Source organism: Pristiophorus japonicus, chromosome 6 (genome assembly GCF_044704955.1).
Source record: "Pristiophorus japonicus isolate sPriJap1 chromosome 6, sPriJap1.hap1, whole genome shotgun sequence".
Classification (NCBI taxonomy): Eukaryota; Metazoa; Chordata; class Chondrichthyes; family Pristiophoridae; genus Pristiophorus; species Pristiophorus japonicus.
This window is the reverse complement of record NC_091982.1, coordinates 37,557,525-37,570,581: the sequence shown is the minus strand read 5'-3', so window position 1 is coordinate 37,570,581 and position 13,057 is coordinate 37,557,525.

Sequence of the window (13,057 nt, the reverse complement as noted above, 5' to 3'; positions counted from 1 at the left end):
TATTATTTGAATGGGGAGAAATTACAACATGCTGTGGTGCAGAGGGACCTGGGGGTCCTTGTGCATGAATCCCAAAAAGTTAGTTTGCAGGTGCAGCAGGTAATCAGGAAGGCGAATGGAATGTTGGCCTTCATTGCGAGAGGGATGGAGTACAAAAGCAGGGAAGTCTTGCTGCAACTGTATAAGGTATTGGTAAGGCCGCACCTGGAGTACTGCATGCAGTTTTGGTCACCTTACTTAAGGAAGGATATACTAGCTTTGGAAGGGGTACAGAGACGATTCACTAGGCTGATTCCAGAAATGAGGGGGTTACCTTATGATGATAGATTGAGTAGATTGGGTCTTTACTCCTTGGAATTCAGAAGGATGAGGGGTGATCTTATAGAAACATTTAAAATCATGAAAGGGATAGACAAGATAGGGGCAGAGAGGTTGTTTCCATTGGTCGGGGAGACTAGAACTAGGGGGCACAGCCTCAAAATACAGAGGAGCCAATTTAAAACCAAGTTGAGAAAGAATTTCTTCTCCCAGAGGGTTGTGAATCTGTGGAATTCTCTGCCCAAGGAAGCAGTTGAGGCTGGCTCATTGAATGTTTTCAAGTCAAAGATAGATAGATTTTTAACCAATAAGGGAATTAAGGGTTACGGGGAGCGGGCGGGTAAGTGGAGCTGAGTCCACGACCAGATCAGCCATGATCTTATTGAATGGCGGAGCAGGCTCGAGGGGCTAGATGGCCTACTCCTGTTCCTAATTCTTATGTTCTTATGTTCTTATGTTCACCTGAGTGAGTTTGCAGTAACCAGACTCTTGAGTCATTACAGAGGGAGATAGAAGAGAAAATATGTAGGCAAATTTCTAATAAGTGCAAGAACTATAGGGCAGTGATAGTAGGGGATTTCAACTACCCTAATATTAACTGAGATAAAATTAGCGTAAAAGGTATAGAGGGTGCCGAATTCCTAAAATGCATTCATGAGAACTTTTTTAGCCAGTATCTAGCAAATCCAACAAGGGAGTGGGCGGTTCTGGACTTTGTTTTAGGGAATGAAGCTGGGCATGTGGAAGGGTAACAATGGAGGAGCATTTTGGTGCTAGTGATCATGGTGCTGAAATTGATCAACTCACCGTCCACTGCCGCCGACATTCCTCTGCCAGATTCGTCCAGTGACACTTTCGACGTGGCCTGGAGCGGGCGGGAGGAGAGAGCCGTCGGGAACCGCCCGCTGGTGTCAGAGGATGGCCGAGTGGTGCAACTGACTTCCCGCCACTAAGCTCCCATATTCATGCGGGCGCGAGTCGACGCCAGAACGGGGGTAGACCGCTGGCTGGAGGCTGGTCTATCCCTAACGGTAAGTATGAAGATCCTGAAAAAAAGGTTAGTGAACATTTTATATATTTTCTTTCCACAGTGACTGACCTGGATGGGGTCCCCTGAAGGTCTTCCGATAGTTTTTTAATTTTTTCTTGATGATTTTTTTTTTCAGCTGTTCGACCTTCCAAGTGCCTCTGCCGCCAAAAATGAGACCTCCCGCCCATTGCCGCCCAGATTGGGGGCGTACGTCCTTCATTTGCCACCCACTTACCTTCGAGGGACCTCGGCTATGAATATCCCGCCCAAAGTACCGTCCGGTACTTCGATTGCCATCGGCGACACTTTGGGCAACACTTGGGCGGGCGCAGGCCTTGACCAAATTCGGCCCCATAATTCAGTTAGATTTAGGGTAGATCTAAAAAAGGACAAAAATAGACCAGGAATAAAAGTTCTCAATTGGGGAAAAGCCAATTTTGCTAAGCTGAGATAGGACTGGAGACAGCTACTTATCAGAGCAGTGGGAGGCATGCAAGGAGGAGATCCTGAGGGTTCAGAGCAAGTATATCCCCTTAAAGAAAAAGGGAGGGACAAACAAATCTAGAGCCCCCTGGATGTCAAGGGACATACAGGGTAGGATAAAGAAAAAAAGGGAGGCTTATGACAGATACCGAGGGCTCAATACTGCAGAAACTCTGGAGGAGTATAGAGAGTGCAATTAAAAAGGAAATTAGGAAAGCAAAGAGGGAACATGAACATTTTTTACAAGTAAAATCAACGAAAACCCAAAGATGTTTTATAATTACATTAAGAGCAAGAGGATAACTAAAGAAAGAGAAGGGCCTATTAGAGACCGTAAAGGTAATCTATGTGCGAAGGCTGAAGAAGTGCATATGGTTCTTAATAACTACTTTGCATCTGTTTTCACAAAAGAGAGGGGCGATGCAGACCTTGCAATCAGGGAGGAGGAGTGTGAAATATTAGATGAAATAAACATAGTGAGAGAGGAAGTATTAAGGGGTTTAGCAGCTATGAAAGTAGATAAATCCCCAGGCCCGAATGAAATGTATCCCAGGCTGTTAAGAAAAGCAAAACAGGAAATAGCAGAGGCTCTGACCATCATTTTCCAATCCTCTCTGGCTACAGCTGTTGTGCTGGGGGACTGGAGGACTGCTTTTGTAATACCTTTGTTTAAAAAGGGAGAAAGGGATAGATCGAGTAATTACAGGCCAGTCAGCCGAACTTCGGTGGTGGGAAAATTAATGGAAAAACTTCTGAGGGACAGGATAAATCTTCATTTAGAAAGACACGGATTAATCAAGGACAGTCAGCATGGATTTGTTAAGGGAAGGTCGTGTCTGACTAACTTGATTGAATTTTTTGAGGAGGTAACAAGGAGGGTCGATGAGGGTAGTGCTTTTGATGTAGTGTATATGGATTTTAGCAAGGCTTTTGATAAGATCCCACCTGGCAGACTGGTCATGAAAGTAAAAGCGCATGGGATACAGGGCAAAGCGGTAAGTTGGATCCAAAGTTGTCTTAGAGGCAGGAAGCAAAGTATAAAGGGTGACTGGAAGGCTGTTTTCAGTGGGGTTCCGGAAGGCTCAGTGCTGGGTCCCTTGCTTTTTGTGGCATATATCAATGAGTTAGACTTGAATGATTAAGAAGTTTGCAGTTAATACTAAAATCGGATGTATGGTTGATAGTGAAGAAGAAAGCTGTACACTGCAGGAATATATCAATGAACTGGTCAGGTGGGCAGAACAGTGGCAAATGGAATTCAATCCAGAGAAGTGTGAGGTAATGCATTTGGGGAGAGCTAACAAGGCAAGGGAATACACATTAAATGGTAGGACACTGAGAAGTGTAGAGGAACAACGAGACCTTGGAGTGCATGTTCACAGATCCCTGAAGGTAGCAGGCCAGGTAGATAATGTGGTTAAGAAGGCATACAGAATACTTGCCTTTATTAGCTGAGGCATAGAATACAAGAGCAGGGAGGTTATGCTTGAACTATATAAAACACTCCTTAGCCCACAGCTAGAGTACTGCGTGCAGTTCTGCTCACCACATTACAGGAAAGATGTGATTGCACCAGAGAGGGTATAGAGGAGATTTACATGGATGTTGCTTGGACTGGAGAATTTTAGTTATGAGGAAAGATTGGATAGGCTGCGTTTGTTTTCTATGGCACAGAAGAGGCTGAGGGGAGGCCTTATTGAGGTGTATAAAATTATGACGGACCGAGATAGAGTGGATAGCAAGGACCTATTTCCCTCAGCAGAAGGGTCAACAACCAGAGGCATCGATTTAAAGTAATTGGTAGGAGGTTTAGAGGGGATTTGAAGGAAAATTTCTTCACCCAGAGGGTGGTGGGGGTCTGGAAATCGCTGCCTGAAAGGGTGGTAGAGGCAGAAATCCTCACCACGTTTAAAAAGTACTTGGCTGTGCAATTGAAGTGACGTGCAAGAGCTGGAAAGTGGGATGAGGCTGGATAACTCCTTGTTGGCTGGCATAAGAACATAACATAAGAATTAGGAACAGGAGTAGGCCATCTAGCCCCTCGAGCCTGCTCCGCCATTCAATAAGATCATGGCTGATCTGGCCGTGGGCTCAGCTCCACTTACCCGCCCACTCCCCGTAACCCTTAATTCCCTTATTGGTTAAAAATCTATCTATCTGTGACTTGAATACATTCAATGAGCTAGCCTCAACTGCTTCCTTGGGCAGAGAATTCCACAGATTCACAACCCTCTGGGAGAAGAAATTCCTTCTCAACTCGGTTTTAAATTGTCTCCCCTGTATTTTGAGGCTGTGCCCCCTAGTTCTAGCCTCCCCTACCAGTGGAAACAACCTCTCTGCCTCTATCTTGTCTATCCCTTTCATGATTTTAAATGTTTCGAAAAGATCACCCCTCATCCTTCTGAACTCCAAGGAGTAAAGACCCAGTCTACTCAATCTATCATCATAAGGTAACCCCCTCATCTCCGGAATCAGCCTAGTGAATCGTCTCTGTACCCCCTCCAAAGCCAGTATATCCTTCCTTAAGTAAGGTGACCAAAACTGCACAAAGTACTCCAGGTGCGGCCTTACCAATACCCGATACAGTTGCAGCAGGACCTCCCTGCTTTTGTACTCCATCCCTCTCGCAATGAAGGCCAACATTCCATTCGCCTTCCTGATTACCTGTAGCACCTGCAAACTAACCTTTTGGGATTCATGCACAAGGACCCCCAGGTCCCTCTGCACCACAGCATGTTATAATTTCTCCCCATTCAAATAATATTCCCTTTTACTGTTTTTTTCCCCAAGGTGGATGACCTCACACTTTCCGACATTGTATTCCATCTGCCAAACCTTAGCCCATTCACTTAACCTATCTAAATCTCTTTGCAGCCTCTTTGTGTCCTCTACACAACCCGCTTTCCCACTAATCTTTGTGTCATCTGCAAATTTTGTTACACTACACTCTGTCCCCTCCTCCAGGTCATCTATGTATATTGTAAACAGTTGTGGTCCCAGCACCGATCCCTGTGGCACACCACTAACCACCAATTTCCAACCTGAAAAGGACCCATTTATCCCGACTCGCTGCTTTCTGTTCGCCAGCCAATTCTCTATCCATGCTAATACATTTCCTCTGACTCCGCGTACCTCTATCTTCTGCAGTAACCTTTTGTGTGGCACCTTATCAAATGCCTTTTGGAAATCTAAATACACCTCTATCCACCATGTTCGTTATATCCTCAAAGAATTCTAGTAAGTTAGTTAAACATGATTTCCCCTTCATGAATCCATGCTGCGTCTGCTTGATTGCACTATTCCTATCTAGATGTCCCCCTATTTCTTCCTTAATGATAGTTTCAAGCATTTTCCCCACTACAGATGTTAAACTAACCGGCCTATAGTTACCTGCCTTTTGTCTGCCCCCTTTTTTAAACAGAGGCGTTACATTAGCTGCTTTCCAATCCGCTGGTACCTCCCCAGAGTCCAGAGAATTTTGGTAGATTATAACGAATGCATCTGCTATAACTTCCGCCATCTCTTTTAATACCCTAGGATGCATTTCATCAGGACCAGGGGACTTGTCTACCTTCAGTCCCATTAGCCTGTCCAGCACTACCCCCCTAGTGATAGTGATTATCTCAAGGTCCTCCCTTCCCACATTCCCGTGACCAGCAATTTTTGGCATGGTTTTTGTGTCTTCCACTGTGAAGATGGAAGCAAAATAATTGTTTAAGATCTCAGCCATTTCCACATTTCCCATTATTAAATCCCTCTTCTCATCTTCTAAGGGACCAACATTTACTTTAGTCACTCTTTTCCGTTTTATGTATCTGTAAAAGCTTTTTCTATCTGTTTTTATGTTTTGCGCATGTTTACCTTCGAAATCTATCTTTCCTTTCTTTATTGCTTTTTTAGTCATCCTTTGCTGTCGTTTAAAATTTTCCCAATCCTCTAGTTTCCCACTAACCTTGGCCACCTTATTCGCATTGGTCTTTGATTTGATACTCTCCTTTATTTCCTTGGTTATCCACGGTTGGTTATCCCTTCTCTTACCGCCCTTCTTTTTCACTGGAATATATTTTTGTTGCGCACTATGAAAGAGCTCCTTAAAAGTCCTCCACTGTTCCTCAATTGTGCCACCGTTTAGTCTGTGTTTCCAGTCTACTTCAGCCAACTCTGCCCTCATCCCACTGTAGTCCCCTTTGTTTAAGCATAGTACGCTCGTTTCTGACACAACTTCCTCACCCTCAATCTGTGTTACAAATTCAACCATACTGTGATCATTCATTCCGAGAGGATCTTTTACTAGGAGATCGTTTATTTTTCCTGTCTCATTACACAGGACCAGATCTAAGATAGCTTGCTCCCTTGTAGGTTCTGTAACATACTGTTCTAAGAAACAATCCCGTATGCATTCTATGAATTCCTCCTCCAGGCTACCCTGTGCGATTTGAGTTGACCAATCGATATGTAGGTTAAAATCCCCCATGACTACTGCCGTTCCTTTTTCACATGCCTCCATTATTCCCTTGATTATTGCCCGCCCCACCGTGAAGTTATTATTTAGGGGCCTATAAACTACACCCACCAGGGACTTTTTCCCCTTACTATCTCTAATCTCCACCCACAATGATTCAACATTTTGTTCATTAGAGCCAATATCGTCTCTCACAACTGCCCTGATATCATCCTTTATTAACAGAGATACCCCACCTCCTTTCCCTTCTTGTCTATCTTTCCGAATCGTCAGATACCCCTGTATGTTTAATTCCCAGTCTTGGCCACCCTGCAACCATGTTTCTGTAATGGCCACCAAATCATATCCATCTGTAATGATTTGTGCCGTCAACTCATTTACTTTATTTCGAATGCTGCGTGCATTTAGGTAGAGTGTTTTAATGCTAGTTTTTAAACTATGATTTTTAGTTTTGACCCCTCCTGCAGCCCCTTTATATTCAGTGGCCCTTTTTGTTTTTTGCCTTAGGTTTCTCTGCCCTCCACTTTTTACTCATCTCCTTTCTGTCTTTTGCTTTTGTCTCCTTTTTGTTTCCCTCTGTCTCCCTGCATTGGTTCCCATCCCCCTGCCATATTAGTTTAACTCCTCCCCAACAGCACTAGCAAACACTCCCCCTAGGACATTGGTTCCGGTCCTACCCAGGTGTAGACCGTCCGGTTTGTACTGGTCCCACCTCCCCCAGAACCGGTTCCAATGCCCCAGGAATTTGAATCCCTCCCTGCTGCACCACTGCTCAAGCCACAACTATCCTGTGATTCCTACTCTGACTAGCACATGGCACTGGTCCAATCCCGAGATTACTACTTTTGAGGTCCTACTTTTCAATTTAGCTCCTAGCTCCTTAAATTCGTCTCGTAGGACCACATCCCTTTTTTTACCTATGTCGTTGGTACCAATGTGCACCACGACAACTGGCTGTTCTCCCTCCCTTTTTAGAATGTCCTGCACCCGCTCCGAGACATCCTTGACCCTTGCACCAGGGAGGCAACATACCATCCTGGAGTCTCGGTTGCGGCCGCAGAAACGCCTATCTATTCCCCTTACAATTGAATCCCCTATCACTATCGCTCTCCCACTCTCTTTCCTGCCCTCCTGCAACAGAGCCAGCCATGGTGCCATGAACTTGGCTGCTGCTGCCCTCCCTTGATGAGGCATCCCCCTCAACAGTACTCAAAGCGGTGTATCTGTTTTGCAGGGGGATGATGGCAGGGGACACCTGCACTACCTTCCTTGCACTGCTCTTCCTGCTGATCTTCCATTCCCTAGCTGGCTGTGGACCCTTCACCTGCGATAAGACCAACTCTCTACACGTGCTACTCACGTCATTCTCAGCATCGTGGATGCTCCAGAGTGAATCCACCCTCAGCTCCAATTCCGCAATGCGGTCCGTCAGGAGCTGGAGGCGGATACACTTCCCGCACACGTAGTCGTCAAGGACACTGGAAGTGTCCCTGAGTTCCCACATGGTACAGGAGGAGCATATCACGTGACCGAGCTCTCCTGCCATGACTTAACCCTTAGATACCCTTACATTGACAACAACAATGTTAACAGGTTACTTACTGATATAAAAAAGAAAAAGAAAAGCTACTCACCAATCACCAGCCAATCACTTACTCCCTTGGCTGTGACGTCACCTTTTGATTTCTTTCTACTTCTTTTTTGCCTTCTCTCTCCGCTGCAGCTGCCGCCGCCTCTCCACGCACCTGGGCCTTTATAGGCCTCACCAACGCCACGAACTCCCACCTCTCGGACTGCCGCCGCCTCTCGCTGCCGCTGGGCCTTTATAGGCCTCACCAACGCCACGAACTCCCACCTCTCGGACTGCCGCCGCCTCTCGCTGCCGCTGGGCCTTTATAGGCCTCACCAACCACGAACTCCCGCCTCTCGGACTGCATGAACACAATGGGCTGAAATGGCCTCCTTCCGTGCTGTAAATTTCTATGATTCTATATCCAAGTTTGTTGATGATGCAAAGCTAGATGGGAATGTAAGTTGTGACAAGGATGCAAAGAGATTTCAAGGGGATATAGACAAGCTAAGTGAATGGGCAAGAACATGGTAAATGGAATATAATGGGGAGAAATATGAAGTTATCCACTTTGGTAGGAGAAATAGAAAACAGTATTTTTTAAACAGTGAGAGATTGGGAAATGTTGTTGTTCAGAGGGACCTGGGTGGTCTTGCACTCAAATCACTGAAGGTTAACATGCAGCTACAGGAAGCAATTAAGAAAGCAAATGTTATGTTGGCCTTTATTACAAGAGGATTTGAGTATAAATGTCTTACTGCAATTATATAGGGCTCTGGTGAGACCACACCTGGAGTATTGTGTCCAGTTTTGGTCTCCTTACCTAAGGAAGGGTGTACTTGCAATAGAGGGAGTGCAACAAAGGTTCACCAGACTGATTCCTGGGATGGGGGGAATTGTCCTATGAGGAGAGATTGAGTAGACTAGGCCTATCTTCTCTAGGATTTAGAAGAATGAAAAGTGATCTCGTTGAAACATACAGCATTCTTACAGGGTAGATGCAGGGAGGATGTTTCCCCTGGCTGAGGAGTCTAGAACCAGGGGTCACAGTCTCAGAATAAGGGGTCAGCCATTTAGGACTGAGATGAGGAGAAATGTTTTCACTCAGACTGTGGTGATAGATTTTTGATATTAAGGGAACCAAGGAACAGGAGGATAGTATGGGAAAGTGGAGTTGAAGTAGAAAATCAGCCATGATCTTACTGAATGGCAGAGCAGGTACAAGGGGCCAAATGGCCTACTCCTACTTCTTATGTTCTTATGGACAGGTAAGAGTTCTTTTTGTAAGGTGGGATGTCTTTTTTTGGTCCCACATACTCTTTAGATGATCACCATCAGCATTTGTACTTGGCAAACCAATACTTATTACTTATCGACATAAGACATTTCTTACTTTAAAACAACCTGCTGTCATGACCTTTTAAGTTTGTGTTGAAGTCTTTTATAATGTTCTTGAATTACTTTTTGTTCTAGTGTGATATCAACTCTTTAACGTTAACTTAAAATTCTGTGCCCAATTTTGTGTTTGGGTTCAGGATGGGTCCCATCCCATCTGTTTCAGGGGAGTCTTCCTGGTCTCCCACACACGGAACTCCCAATCTTCCCAAGGAGCCCGCCTTAGGGTTCGTTCCCCAATACCACCGAACTTATGCTTTTGAGAGGCTATACCTTGGTTTATTGCGGATTCCAAACCGAACTCTTTTTGTGATCCTCTGCTTCCTCATGGAAGTCGTGTCTCACTTGGATCCATGTTTTGTTATGGAACCTGTAAAGTATGGCCTCCTGGTGTCCCACCTTCAGTTTTGTATACAATCAGGGCTCCTTTGTCCAGAGCCAGGCCTAGGCCTCCTTTATATTTTTTAACCTCACTACAATCTTTCTGGAATATTGTGTTCAGTTTGGTCTCCTGATCTGAGGAAGGACGTTCGTGCTATTGAGGGAGTACAGCGAAGGTTCACCAGATTGATTCCCGAGATGGCAGAACTGACATATGAGGAGAGACTGGATCAACGGGGCTTGTATCCACTGGAGTTTAGAAGCATGAGAGGGGATCTAATAGAAACATATAAAATTCTGACGGGATTGGACAGGTTAGAGGCAGGATGAATGTTCCCATTGCTGGGGAGTTCCAGAACCAGGGGTCACAGTCTAAGAATAAGGGGTAAGCCATTTAGGACCGAGATGAGGAGAAACTTCTTCACTCAGAGAGTGGTTAACCTGTGGAATTCTCTACCGCAGAAAGTTGTTGACGCCAGTTCGTTAGATATATTCAAAAGGGTGTTAGATATGGCCCTTATTGCCAAAGTGATCAAGGGGTATGGAGAGAAAGCAGGAAAGGGATACTGAGGTTGAATGATCAGCCACGATCTTATTGAATGGCGGTGCAGGCTCGAAGGGCCGAATGGCCTGCTCCTGCATCTAATGTCTATGTTTCTTTGTTCAGCAGTTAGTGGAGACCTAGAAACTGCTGACCATTCTAGCTGTAAGGAAATCCTAACTTAATCAGCATTCTCTTTACTTTTAATTTTAATCCCTCTTCAGTTACGTGGATAGACTAGAGAAGCTGGGGATGTTTTCCTTAGAACAGAGAAGGTTGAGGGAGATTTAATAGAGGTATTCAAAATCATGAGGGGTCTAGACAGAGTAGAAACTGTTCCCATTGGCAGAATGGTCACGAACCAGAGGACAGAGATATAAGGTTATTTACAAAAGAACCAAAGATGACACGAGGGAAAAACGTTTTTAACGCAGCGAGTGGTTAGAATTTGGAATGCACTGCCTGAAAGGGTGGTGGAGACAGACTCATCGTGGCTTTCAAAAGGGAGTTGGATAAGTACCTGAAGGAAAAATAATTGCAGGGCTATGGAGAAAGGGTGGGGGAGTGGGACTAGCTGGAGTGGTCTTGCAGAGAGCCACTATGGGCTCGATGTGCTGAATGGCCACCTTCTGTGCTGTAACCATTCTATGATTGACAGGCAGAAGTATGTTTAACTCTGATTATTTCAAAGTTGGTTTCTCTATGGGGTATGTGTTAGTGCCTTGGTGATTTAAAAAGTTGTCTCACTCTCCTGAGCCACATTATGGGTTAACTCATGAGCTCATGTTGTGCCATTGTCGATAACTGAGCAGATCTGGGACCCATTTTTCAGTGCAACTTCAATATGCATTTCCACATGGTAGTTACTTCACACAACACATTTACTTTTGCACACACTCTCCGGTATCCCAGTATCATGGCACATATGACATCTGAGAGAAGCCATTCTTGGGTTTTCAGGTGATTTTATCAAAAGATCTTTGCTCATCTGACCCTGCATGGTCCCGATTTCTCGGGAAGTGGTCACGCCATCAAATGAGGTTTTGTCATTGTTCAGTATAAGCAATGACACATTTCCAAGAGAAAGCTCATCAATTTACCATTCTTAACTACACTTTCCTGACTTCCACAAGAATGTACATTATCAGATTGCGCCCAGGGGATTTATGCCAACTCACCCAACAAAAGTGATTTTAGAAAAATTTCCATTTGATTGTGTAATTTTACTGTTTTCATCCTATATCCTCACTCACTTCCTCTCATTCAATTTTACACAGTATTTACCATTTCATCTCATTCATGAGCTCAAGGAACATTAATTCCCAATACAATATTATCATCATATCTTAGATAAAATATTTCCACTTGACCCAAGTTATAACACATTTTGTTTGATTTAATCTTATTTAACCTTATTTAACTGAACCTCTTCTTGGACCTTTCATTGTTCTAAAAGAACCTAATATAGTGTGCCCGAGTCCATTTTTTTCATTTCAAAGAGCATTATTGTTGGACTGATAGGTCTTGTCAATGTCCAGTTCCAGTTTCCCCCAAAACTTTCTTCTAGAAAAGAAAGACTTGCATTTAAATAGCGCCTTTCACGACCACCGGACGACTCAAAGCGCTTTACAGTCAATTAAGTACTTATGAAGTGTAATCACTGTTGTAATGTGGGAAACGCGGCAGTCAATTTGCGCACAGCAAGCTCCCACAAACAGCAATGTAACAATGACCAGATAATCTGTTTTTGTTATGTTAATTGAGGGATAAATATTGGCCAGGACACCAGGGATAACTCCCATGCTCTTCTTCAAAATAGTGCAATGGGATCTTTTATGTCCACCTGAGAGAGCAGACGGGGTCTCGGTTTAACGTCTCATCCAAAAGACGGCACCTCCAATAGTGCAGCACACTCTCGGCACTGCACTGGAGTGTCAGCCTAGATTTTTGTGCTCAAGTCCCTGGAGTGGGACTTGAACCCACAACCTTCTGACTCAGAGGCGAGTGTGCTACCCACTGAACCACCTAGACTGCTCTCAACCAGTTTATTTTACTAAAAATTTGATTATCCCTTTAAACTTCAGTTCAATTTTCCCCTAGATTGCTTGAAACAGCAACTCACATCAATTTTGTCTTTATCAATTTATCTTTATCAATTCCAATTTCAGAAGCAAGTGATGCACAGGCTTGGTAGTTTTGTTATCTTCTGAGGCAGAGTGCTCAAGAGGGAGAGATATGGAAGTTACCTCCAAAGTAATTGTAAGCACTATCTATCTCTAATGATAACAAATTACCCTGACTGGGTTAAGTCCGAGCCCTTGAAGGATAAAATCTTCAGTCCAAATTGTCACTATGCTATGACATTTGATGTTTGCAGATAAACTCTTAAATTGTTAAAACTGCTAGATCTCTTGCTATGCCATTAGCTTCCATATGGTCCGGAAAACCACAATACGGTTTATAAGAACAAAGAACAGAGAATCAATTGTGGCTCTGCTTAAGTGCCCAAGGGGTTAATTTGACAATTCAAAAGTTCTTTCCGTCATCGTGGGGAAATAGCCATTTAAATTAATAAACATAAATTTAATAATGCCCTGTATACATTCAGCAATACAAAAGTGATTGCTTGGTTAATTAAGAAAACAGCTGTCAGAGGAAAAGGTTAACTCCTTTGTAGGTTTATAAGAAGGCGGAGCAAAACATTGTCAGACACCATTGCGTCACTTCACTTAAATTTAAGGAAACTTTCCCAAAGAACCAAAACTTTTTATTTCTTTCACAGTCTTTTAAAACTTGCACAAAATGTCCCGCCGCAATTAAATTCATAAATAAATTTCAGCTTTTCCTTTAGTACTATTAATTTTAAAACATTCTGCC